The sequence below is a fragment of the Antedon bifida genome, chromosome 10 (assembly GCF_963402885.1).
Source record: "Antedon bifida chromosome 10, ecAntBifi1.1, whole genome shotgun sequence".
Taxonomy (NCBI): domain Eukaryota; kingdom Metazoa; phylum Echinodermata; class Crinoidea; order Comatulida; family Antedonidae; genus Antedon; species Antedon bifida.
This window is the reverse complement of record NC_136235.1, coordinates 6664766-6677715: the sequence shown is the minus strand read 5'-3', so window position 1 is coordinate 6677715 and position 12950 is coordinate 6664766. Positions and strand designations below refer to the sequence as shown.

At 29.8% G+C, this 12950-nt stretch overlaps 1 protein-coding gene across 1 annotated transcript in view; it reads left to right on the top strand.

Annotated features, from left to right (window-relative positions):
- LOC144853631 (BLOC-1-related complex subunit 8-like) overlaps positions 1-12950 on the top strand; it is a 224095-nt gene that overhangs the window by 154975 nt on the left and 56170 nt on the right. The gene's annotated exons all lie outside the window — the stretch shown is intronic.

Below are 12950 nucleotides of genomic sequence, written 5' to 3'. Positions count from 1 at the left end.
ATTGGGTGCATCACAGAAAATAAAACGAAAATATCAATCCGCGTGCAATGCATGTTGATATTTATAGCGGGCCGCTTAAATTATTTGAATCGACTTTGTTATTCGATATTTGTTACCGTTTAAAGACGAAACATTATCGAAACAGGCCCATATAGTATATAAAAATAAGGCCATATACATGGCTGGCCCAGTCGCGTGCGTAATTTGAGTTAGTGTTTACCGCCCGGCCGACCGACCAACCAAGCAACCGACCGACATAGTGAGCGTTGCACGCACGCGACTTAAAATGCAATGTTGTAAAGATGTTTGTTTTGTTTAAACATTAATAACTGTATGCTTACACAATGCTTATACAATGTGCAAAATAAAGTCAATCGAATGCCCTAGTTTAAGGCTACAAAATACCCAAATGTGTAAATCACAAAATCGAAGTTAGGCCTGCTACCGTACTTCATTATCATAATTTCTTGCTTGGTCATGTTAAAACTTGATAACATGTAACAAAGGAGTCGTTTCATCCCCGTTGACTGATATCTTAATCAGCCTAAAGCAGCCATGACCTTCTGATAATGTTTTTTACACCTTACATGATTTGCATTTTATTTGTGCAATCATGATTTATTAGTTTTAAAATAAAAAATAAAATTAGAGAGTTGTATATTTCTGGTATCGGATTCGTTACATACGTAATTTAGGGAACAACGGCTCTACTATTCGAGGTGAATATAACAAAAATAGAGTGCACTCCACATGGATTCTGAGAAAAACTAACAGTTAGGCCTAATGTTTTACTGTAATTAAAAGCATCTGCAATATCCCTCATTGAAAAATGTAGTGTGTTGTTTTTTGGGATTGTAGTGTTTTTTTTAATGTGTTTTTTTAAGTTAAAATAATATCATGCATTACTATAAAGTTAGGCCAATAATTATTCGTCGCGTACCACATCCGAATTTGCTTAAAGATATATTTTCTCTCTAAAAAATATTTGTTTAAAGTTTTTTTTTGAATATGTCATTTTAATGTCACATAATAGTTATTCACTTTGACCAAAAGTTGGATCGAACAAACAATCCATGAAAAAATGTAATGTAAAGCAAAATATACCTAAATTGACTGTAGAGACAATGGTTTTGGTTAACATTAACCGTTTCCTTTGTATTTTTATAACTAAAATCATTATTTTTGTTTATTTTGTTTATATATATATATATATATATATATATAGAAGTGAATAACTTTATTAAAACTGCAAAAATTAAAAGTCTGATTTTATTACTCTTTTGGGGTTTTGGGGGGACAAAACATCTTCAAAGTTAATTATTAAATTACATTAACTTTATTTTGGAATTAGGAACAATTACGAATTGTTAGTACACTAAAATATAATAAATTAATATTCCAGTCGTCTGGTTTATTGTCTGGATATGGAGTTCTCTTGAGTCAAAATAATTCATGCAGTCTGATTTATTGTTTAGATAGGGAGTCTTTTTGAGTCATACAGAAATTCACCGTATGATATCTATTATTGATATCTAAACTAGTATATGTCTGTGCAAATAAACTATTACCATTCTTAAATGTATTCATGGGACACTTTAGTCCCGACGGTAGCCATATTAAGGGTTCTACTGTAGATTAAATTCAATCTTTAGGTTAAACTTTAGATTAAAACTTTTCAACCGTCTATTTTCATAATAAAGTGCTTGCCATACACAAGGTACATATTGAATGAGAGAAATGTCTTATGCCATGTTTTATTTAGGTGTCATGCATTAGGATGATAATAAAAGAACTGTATATTAACACTTTTCAACCGCCTATTTATGTTAAAGTGCTTGCCATAATAAGGTACATCTTGAATGAAAGAAATGCCTTATGTCATGTTTTAATTAGTTGTCATGCATTTAATGATGGTAACTAAAGAAGAGGTGCATTCTCAGTATCATCAATATTTAACTGCAATATTATTTGTCATACCAATTTCATCAATTTAAACGAAAGTGTAGTTATTAGTATGTCTATATTGTTAAAAACAATGTCAAAGATTACAATAATATTATCTTGACACTGAAAGTTGATATTAACTCAATTAATGTGGTGTCATCTGCAATTTGACAAAATTATTATTGATAATGATGTCTGTTTAAACACAATGATAGCAATTTAATACAACAAAATAAAGTGATTTAATAATTGTTGTTATAACAAGGACGGTGAGCTATTAACAGTCCTTGTGTACGGTGTGAAGTCAAAGTTATTTTGTGGGTGAAATCGACCTGCATTATGAATTATGTTAACGTAAAATGTCATAATATACAATGTTGAACTTGACATTGAAGGTGATTAAAGTTGGTTTAGCTTGTTTTAGAGTTGTGTAGTAGTCGCTGGCGCGTGGCCCATTACATCATAATTTGTACAAGGTTTTGCAATTCTCCAAAACATTAAACGATCCATACATAAATACTTATAAATAGTGTACAGTTCACAGTTTTATTGAAAATAATATCGAGTAGTATTTTTGAGTTCATAATGGTGTCGGGTAGAAAATAACTTAGTTAAATTGCATCCGTCCGTAGAGGGCCTAATTCGAATTTCCTCAGTTTCCAGTTAAGTTTAAGGACCAGTATAAATACATTTACCTTTAAATTATCTGTAATAGAGTATACCGAATAAAAGAGGCCTTCAAACGAGGGAATCGAAGACACTAGTTAAATAATATTTTGCAATAAAAGAAATCCCCATTATGGTTAGAAAATACTGCAATATAATATAAAAAAACAAAATTTGTTTTTCCTTTTTTTTGTATTTGAATAAATAAGTTTCAATTTTGTGTGTACTAGCTGTTTGCTAAGCTAATATAATTATTCTCTTCCTAAATTGGGTAAGTTATCAGCATAGTATTGCCCATACATGTTGTATATTAACCACGGTTTGGTCTATCTTTTTGTAACATACATGTTGTAACAAAAACCTGAAAAGGGTATCCTACATAATAAATACACCTGTTAGATACTTCTTGTTGGATTAAGTATTTACACACAAAAAATACAATTCTACAGTGTTGTAAACATATGGTACGTATAAAAGTGCTTGATTTTTATTTTTATATATTTCAAAAAAGAAACGAAGATTAATATTGTGTGAATCAGTAGAAAAATGTAAAATCACACGTTTGCAGTATGATAAATAGGAAACAATATACTTAATACATAAAATGCAATATCATCGTCCGATGTACTTAGCATACTATTCATTTGAAATAATTCCGACAAGAGGTAATTCGAAGAATGCAGATTAGAATGACGACTTAATCTTAATCTGATAATTAATTGATGATAAAAATTAGTATTTAGGCCTATAGTGTAAATATTGTGCTAACTATATTGTGTAGTCATATCAATCTATTAACGATCAGCCAAAAATAAAAGACAGCAATTAATCATCAATTATCAATCTCATTATAAGAGAAATGATTAAAGACTATAGTATTAATATATATTAAATTATAATATATAAATATATTAAGTCATACCATAATATAGTCTAAAGATAATCTTTCTCTCGCAATTATTTTTTACACAAATCATGTTGTTTAAATAAATCATAGTAGACAAATACTGATACAGTATTATTTTAGATTTATTGAATGGAGAGAATATTCCATTCGTTGAAAGATTGAATGTTGTTTGACTCTGTCTCGTTCAATACAACATTCGATCATTAAACTCATAAACTATTCTCACCATCCAACTTATAAACATTCGTTATTATAATTAACACATCGTATTATCAACATCTTAAAATATGATAATAAAATGCTATACAATAATCAATTATCGATTATATTGTGTCTACAGTAGAAACTAGCAAAGAAGAATTGTGCGTATAATATATACTGCGGACAGCACATTAAAAAAAAAACGTGAAATTTATCAATATTCAGATTTAATAGAAGAAATAAGAATACACCGTGGTGCACGTATTTAGTATTATAATGATGTTACAAGGACTGTAACTTACTGATATTCGTAAACACATGATACAAATGGTGACTTCCTGTAGCATTGGCACATCACTTTTCTCCAAAACTAATGACATTATTTATTTCTATCTGTCTTTTATTATTAAAACGTATTAAAACGTGCACTCTTTCTGCTGTTTAGAAAAGGTGACCACCCACACCGGTTGTAACTAATAGACCTATAAAATCTTTCTCACACTTTTTACAAACACCCTTGACTTGTTTAATTTGATATAGATAGTTTAAACTTATTCAATTTATTAAAATGAATTCGGATTTATCTAACAATTGTCTCAGTATATGACGGCAACCGTGAGATTGTTTTAAAAAATTTGATTCTAATCGTCCTCTCTTTAATCGAAATTAGGGATTATTGAGAGCCAGCCACAAATCAGCACAGCAAGAAACGACTCCAAAATTGTTTTCTTTATACACTGCCTGGCAAACTTTGTATGAAATAAGAGCGAATTTTAGTATAGTGTCTGATAGTGTAGATCAGTTGAAAAACGTTGGCAAGCTGCAGAAAACAAGTTTGCAGAATCTAAATACATGTTCAGAGTTTTTATTACAAAATGTGTTAACGTTTGGTAGTGTAAAACTAAAATGTAGTCTTAAGGATAAAATCAGAATGAAAGAAGACAGAGGCATAAAGGATACCCGACTCTGCCTTCCTCCGGCAAATCGTCGCCATGGGGATCAGTCCTTCCATGTGGCTGGCCCCGTATGAGGAACATACAGTACGTATACAGCATATTCGTGAGGCATCAAATTAAAATCATAAAGTTAATAAAAACTCCTAAAATCACACTTTTTTCATAACATTGCTTAATATTAACATTTGTTTTAGTTATCTGTAGTATAATGCTCCTTGAAAATTGTTTGATAAGGAAGGCGCAATATAAATGGTGTATGTGTATAATATAATGATAGTGTATCGCATTAGGTCCCCCACTTACATCAAGTGTAATGATAAGAATACAAAAAGAGAACTTAAAAAACGTGGGTATGTATAATTATTATATTGAATAGTCATTTTCTTGTTACGTTGTTTGAATGTGATTGTGTTCACCTCATTATAATTGAATAATACCACCCAATATTAATATCCTTCTTAAACCAGGATGATAAAAATACTTTTAAAAGTGGAAATTAAAGTAATTCAGAACTTCAGATTAGTACGAACAAGTGTATAGCTGATATTTTATTGGAAATATCTTGTTTCCTTTACTTGCATAAGCCAACTAAAAATAACAAGCAATATACGTTTAGGATTATTATTTAATTACTCTGGGAAACTTTTAATTCAAGTAAATAGTTAAAAACGATATCCTTTACGGTAAATTAGTATGTATGCGTTTATTAATACGAATCGAATGAGACAGTGCCTTTAGGTAAACTTTCAATTTGTGTGTGTTTTTTTTCGAAGTATTAATTTATAGAATAATGCAATTGACAAAACTACATTTTTAACGTGTAACTTATGATTACGCCTCTTCCGAGTCAAAATTATATTCCTTGGCAAAATAATTAATTCCATTCGGGTTTATTTTTAGGTATATTATTGGATTATTCAAACTTAAGCGAAATATTGTCCTTAAACAATACTTATCTTACTTATATGCTAAGCCATATAATATTATATTTAAGAATTTCCTTTCAGTTACATTATATTAGTTATTAAGAGAATTCAAGTGTAAAATGTAAATTACAAGTTTACCAAAAATGTCTTTAAACTTTCTTTAAACCGTCTGATTTTATACTATTATTAGCATTGGTTTAGTTTCCATTTTAATTTCCATATTAAAACAGGAACGAGACATGACGTCATAGAGTTTCAGTCGACCTAGTGGATAGAAAAGTACCCATATTAATGAGCCTGTTGTGCATAAGACATGTAATCGTATATAAGCATGGACCTATTTATGATATAAGTAATATATTTCCAATTTATTATAATTTATATAGTTAAATAGAACTAATCCTAATTTGTAGACCATAATACTATCGTGTTTATTTAGATGAGAATACACACAATGAAAATGAATTAAAACAGTAGCAGCCACGTAAGCATCACAATGACGTTTAACATTATCAAACATGACAGGGGCAAGAACAACATATTGTCACATGTCATAAACAAAACTTGTCTAATTTTATGACCATAATACTACAGGAAGTTATACATCAAAACATTAATGAAATTGGAAACACATTTTAATTATCTACCGTCAACAAATTCTCCAAAGTCATTCTCTTCTCACACCTAACTTGTGAATTTTAATTTCCGATGAAAAGCAGGTTCTCTATTTAATTCTTAGGCAATACTAGGTCACTATTATTATTAGGTTTTAATATCGTTATTTTCACTGAAGCTTAATAAGTTCGGGTAAAATAATAGAAAACATACTAGTATATCCAGCCTTGGTAAACAGCTGTTATTTAAGGAAAGAAGCAAACATGATGAATCATTCTACTACTAGAAAATATAAATAGGTTCAGAGTATAGATGATCATTTTTGGCACAATATTCAAGAAACGATATGAATGTATGAATACAAATTCAATGTGAATAGGTTATATTAACATGTGGACAACACAAATTAGTAAACAACAAACATGCACTCAAAATGTGAAATTAAATAGTCAGAGAGCGAACTGCCGAACTTTAGGAAAACACAATTTTTTTAATCCAAAAGTATTGGTAAAGTAGACGCAATTTAAATCTCAGATACATGTAATAATTTTAGATATAAATGTTAGTATAAATCGATTGGGTAAAAGAAATGACGACAAAAAAGTGTGAGTTGATCTTATAATTTTCAAATACAGAATTAGGCAACATTTGCTATAAAAACCAGTAATACTGTTTTCAGTTAAGTATTCAAGCTGGTGTTACCGTTATAGCGTGAATCCACAGAAAATGAAAACAATAGCTTGTAATAACAATTACCCACCCAATTGTGGGTAATTGTTGATATAGTGATAAAATAAAAAAATAAATAAATTAAATATGAACACAAACAAATTTAACCTTTGAATTTGAAATAATTACGTTAGTGATGGACATTAGTATGTTCGTTCATTATCATTATCATCATAATATTACAGCAACAAGCAAAACTGTTACAACTAACGAGAGAATGTAGGCCCTATTATTGAAATAGTTGGGATATAGTGGTAATTTACAAACTTATAAATTAAACTTATTGTGTTCCAATGATATACTTATTAAAGGAATTATATAACTTGCGTACTTTAAGGTAGTAAAATAATGTTTAAATATTTTAAACGAAATCCATTTTTCCTTAATGTATTAATATCATCGAGAAATATGTATCCATTCGAGGAAGTTAAAAGTACGCCCTCTAATTGAAAACAAATTAGATGTAATTGTTCGACATAATAGAGGGCGAACTAACGAAATTGTAGGGTGCCTTCGTTGGCGCTACTGCAGTTTCGCACCATACCGTTATATCTTCGATTTCTCACCTAAACTTTCCTTTTTCACATTCACAACATAATATTATGTAACATGTTTATACGATTCGACCACTTACGATGTAATTTTTGTAAAGTAACAATACCTTTCAAAACATTTTAAACGATACTGAACTCGCTGTCAACACACTGCGAAATGTTCGCCATCTTATTTTTAACAATTAATTGCCAGAATGTATGCTTCATTTTCCACAAAAATGTAGAAACTATAGAGGGCAGTGTTATAAAATCCGATTACACATGTATTTAGTTTTGAAAGGCAAGAAATGTTTTCAGCTGGTGTAATAGAGGTTAAATTAATATTTCATTATTATTAATATTATTCATATTAATATCTCGGTCACTAATCAATACATTCACTAAAACAAAAACAAATCATTTTCTATTTTTTAATACAGTGAGATAACAATATTTGCTATGATGATGACGATTTTAGATTTGTGTTTTACATATTGAAATTGAAATATGGTTTATGATTTTTAAAACTGTGAATTGTTTTTTAAAAAATAAAATGTTATATGTACGGATTCATATCGTCGCCATTTTGATATGTACAGCAAGTTCTTTATAAAACCACACTCTGCAGTTTAAAAATAAAAACAGAAAATAAAACATACATTGATTTCTGGCAATTTTCTGATTCTAAAATGGCCATAGTTCGATCGAAGTATTCGCGGAAAAGGAGCTATTTTGAAAGACATTTTTTATTTGTGATAAAGGTAATTTAACGTTTGCTAAATCATGGGAACATGTTACATAATGGCCCAAAATTGTATGATGTGGGTGTGAGAAAAAATTTAGGTGAGAAATCGAAGATATAACAGTATGGTGCGAAACTGCAGTAGCGCCGATTCGTTTATGGGTTATTTATAAAATTGTCAATCGTTAATTTCATTAACAAAATGTTCAATACACATTATTTCAAAAGATAAAGAGTGATTTATTTTAGCGTCCAGATTCAATCAACCGACGACGCTGTACTGTGCCATTGTTGATGATTTGGAAAGAGCAATCTATGAATGAACTTCGTTCATCTAAAAACATGCCTAAGTCTATTAAACAAACAGGCTTAGGCCTACTACACAGACATGCTGAGGCCTACTACACAGACATGCTGAGGCCTACTACACAGACATGCTTAGGCCTACTACACAGACATGCTGAGGCCTACTACACAGACATGCTTAGGCCTACTACACAGACATGCTTTGGTTTACTACACAGGCATCATATGTCTACTACACAAACGAGCTTAGGCCCACTACATAAAAGGCAATATGTTTAGAAATGATCACAAAACACACATGGAATATGGTACGCCTCAAATGGCCTAAATTGTCAATTACAAGTAATCTGGTTCTGAATATATCACTGTCATCCAATAAAAGTGACACGCTTATTAAGCTTAGTTTACACTATCAAACTTTATGTGACAAAAGATATGTGATGTTCACATCCGTATGGACATGATGATACTATCATTGGGCACATCACACTTTTTTTTGGTCAAAATAGTTTGATAGTGTAGACAAGTCCTATTCCTAAAGCAACCACTTCGAAAACATCGATCATTGACTCCTAATGGCCAGGCATTCTCTTTTAAATCATGTGCATTAAAGCAGAATTGACCAGACAAATTTTATTTGTTGTATGTGGTCTATAATTTACTTAACATTTATTCGGGTGATCGGTTGAACGAGAATAAAAAAAAAACGTTTAACAACGAGATTGAACACCTTTGTGTTAAATACATTTTGTGAAAAAAAATGTACAAAATTAATAAGGAATGAATAAGGAAGGACATCGTTATGTACTCCAGCGCCCTCTTTTGTTTTGATATGTTTTCAAGCATCGAATTGCATTAAAAAAAATTACAGTATGCTGCCCTCAATAGAATAAAATAAAAAATATATAAACACATACAAACTCAAACATAAACAAACCCTAGACTAAATAGACTGAGATACTGAAAACTATACTATGACAAAACATATATTTTGAGAACTAAAGTAATAAGCAAGAATTTTGAAAAATGTAAACACCATTTTATTTTGAGAACACGTCTCCGATAATCATTAAAACATTTCTGAAATGTTCATTTTTCCAATTTGCGTGGTTCCTATCAAAAATTGAATTCGTATAGTGTGGGTAACCTGTATACCAATTGTTGTGCTTTTGGAAAAAACTGAACCAAAATATCCCTAACAGACACCACTAATTGTGTGTGTGAAACACTTGTTATGTTAAAAATGTTTCCAGTAGTGGGCACGAACACTACACTGTGCCATAGTGCACTGGACACACTAATTCATTGAATACCAGGATGCATACAGATCCACGCATGCTCAGTCAAATGCTAACACTGGCCTATTTTGAAACAATTAAAAAGCACGTGATTCTAATTTACTAAATGTTATTTCCTTAGAACAGAAAAACAGAAATGTTATTCAACACTTGAACATGTTATGTAATGTTGTTTAATTTCCAAGCGCTGAAATAGTTATAACGAAACTATCACGGTATCATTATGACTAAGTAACGATATTATTTGCATACGTACATATTGGCGAGAAATCCAACATTACATCATTGATTATCGAATAAAATTAGAGTTATCTGCAATTACGTCTTAACTGGGGTACATACAACTGCATGGTTTAAATAATATATTTTATAGAGGTGTAAATACTATTTAAGAAAAAAAACGAATAATTAATTTATTGAAAACTATTACAATCAAATCAGGTTTCTTTTAAAATATAAGTTATTTTATTCATTTTTAAATTTAAAACAAATCTATACGTATATGTTCTATACTAGAACAGTTATTCTGCCCATGTAATAAAATGCAATTGAGTCATCTTACGGAATATGAAACAATTGAATCTAATAAACCAGTGGTTGACCACGAGGAAGGATGGGTACTGATATAATAATTAGAATTTCCAAATGTGATGTGACAGTGCCAATCAGTATACCGGGATCAACAACACTAGACCTATGCATATCCTGTCAAGTACCTATGTACCAGTGAAAAGTCACTGAGGTTATATTGTCCCATAGTAACTTTCCAAAAGTAAGGTCAATGTCAGTTAGTTCCTGCCTGACACAAATATTCCACTTTATCTATTATAATAATATACTATAACCTAATAACTTTTACTCGACAGAGACCGATTATAGCACTATTAGTCGCATTGAAAGAATAAAGATAATGAAAACAAAATAAGTTACAACAACAATACAAGTATATCCTAAAAAACATGGAAATTAAAATTTATAAAATCAAATTTTAAATAAGCAATTTTGTAAGTTAATCATCAGCAGGAAAAAAACAATAACACTTAAAAAAAAATTAAAATACAAAACAAGCGGTTAAATCCAACCAAAAACCCATTAGCTGGCAGCCAATTTGACTATTGTTTGCTTCGAATTAAGTGAATAACTATTATGGGACATCAAAATCGCATATTCAACAAATTTGAAAAAAAAATATCTGGTAGAAATTATATCTTTAAGGTAACATTAGTAAATGAGTACTTTATAACAGACAATTTAATGGAACAGTGAAAGATTATATAAGTAAAATATCTAAAGACACCAAAGCTAGTTCAAATTAGATGAGTTTCCCATGAAATACAAAATGAATAAATGTCCCTAATAAACAATAATACACGTATTTATTCATTCATGTTTTTATTTTTATGAGATGAATGCATCGGTTATTAAATTTGGTACGCATTACCGAATTTCCAAATAAGGAAAATACAAGATAGATCTAACATCCTGTCTGCCGTCAGAAGTGACCCTTAGCTGTATAGTGTGTAAGGTTTGTCTGACTGGTTGTTGCCACAAGAAGCCATTAATTTCCTATCTTGTAATGAACAGGATAAAGATTCTGTGGCTTGGGTTAATGAAATAATACATTAGTAGGAAAGTCGTATTTAGAATTAATTCTCACAAGATCAAAACAGAGCAAAAACAGTAAAGAAAATGAAACACATTTTACTAGAAAACATGCAGATTAATAATGAGACCTAGATTATGTTTAACGTCATCGTCAATCTTGTTTTATGATTTATAATAGGTGTTCCTAAAGTGTTCGAACATTTGGTTTGTTAATTAAATCATTTTAAGGGAATAATCACGGTTTTCTGACATTTATCAATAGAGACGGATAATTATTAATTTCATTAACAGTTTTGAAACTACAAACACAGTATCTTCACGTTAATTAAGAACTTCCCTTGAAACCGATACAACGTGAATGGAAAGAATGAGTGATGTTCTATTATTATGGTTAAAAGCATGCTTCGTTGACATATGATGTTCACCAGTTAAAAATTACAAGATAAAGAGCGATGACAATTATAAAATAAATATCGCTATGTTTTCGTATGTTTTAAGCTATATCTACACTATCGAACAAGTTTGACAAAAAAAATGTGATGTGCCAAAAACGGCATGCAGTTGTGTGCCAAAATACGGTAGTGATATGATATTATCGTGTCCATACATGGTCACATCACATGTTTTATTAAAACATTAACATGAGTTAAAAAAGCATGGAATGAAGGTGAAAAGATAATATACAAAATATCAATGTTTACATTTAGTTTACAATCTTAATAATATTATATTAGCATTTCTGTTATTAAATAAAATGTAAATAGGTAAATCTTAGTTGGTTTGTTGGAATGGTGTGAAAAGTACAAACTAACTGATTATGTTATTATTCCTATACAAATCTAATATACATTAAGTGGAATGCATTTTGAAATAGATAATAAAACTAAAAACTAACATTTCACTGTGTTAAAAATTACAATAAACCAATAATTGCTAGTTATTGTTAAATTTATAATATAAAAAATGAGAATACTATTATGTATAAACACGTGGAAAGGGTTTATTTTATTCTTAAACCAGTGGAATCTAAGGGGTATTTTCATCATTTTTTCCTCTATTAAAATTCAAAAGAAAACGTTAAACAGAAACACTTCGAAGCATGCCAACACTGTCACGGCAAAGTAAGATCCGAATAATAATACTTATCAGAGACAAGCAACAATTAACTAAATTAAGATTTAATCTTATAAAATGTAAACGTTTTACTTGACAATACCATCAAATAAAATAAATAGTACATATGTTCCATGAATCATCGGTAACATTGTCATGATTCTACAGTACAATCATAAAACCTTGGTAACCGTTTTTTAGATATGCATGTGTTATATTTCAATATTAAAATTCGATGTTGTGTTCTTGTACAGGCTCATATACAGTAGTACAAGTAAAATAATAACTGAATAATCATTGAGCCTACATTTACGACACTTTTTGAGCTGAAACTTCAGAAAGTTTTGTTTAGTTAAGTCAAACCAATTGTAAACTGTTTTACAGATTGTTTAGTAACTTTTGTTTATTA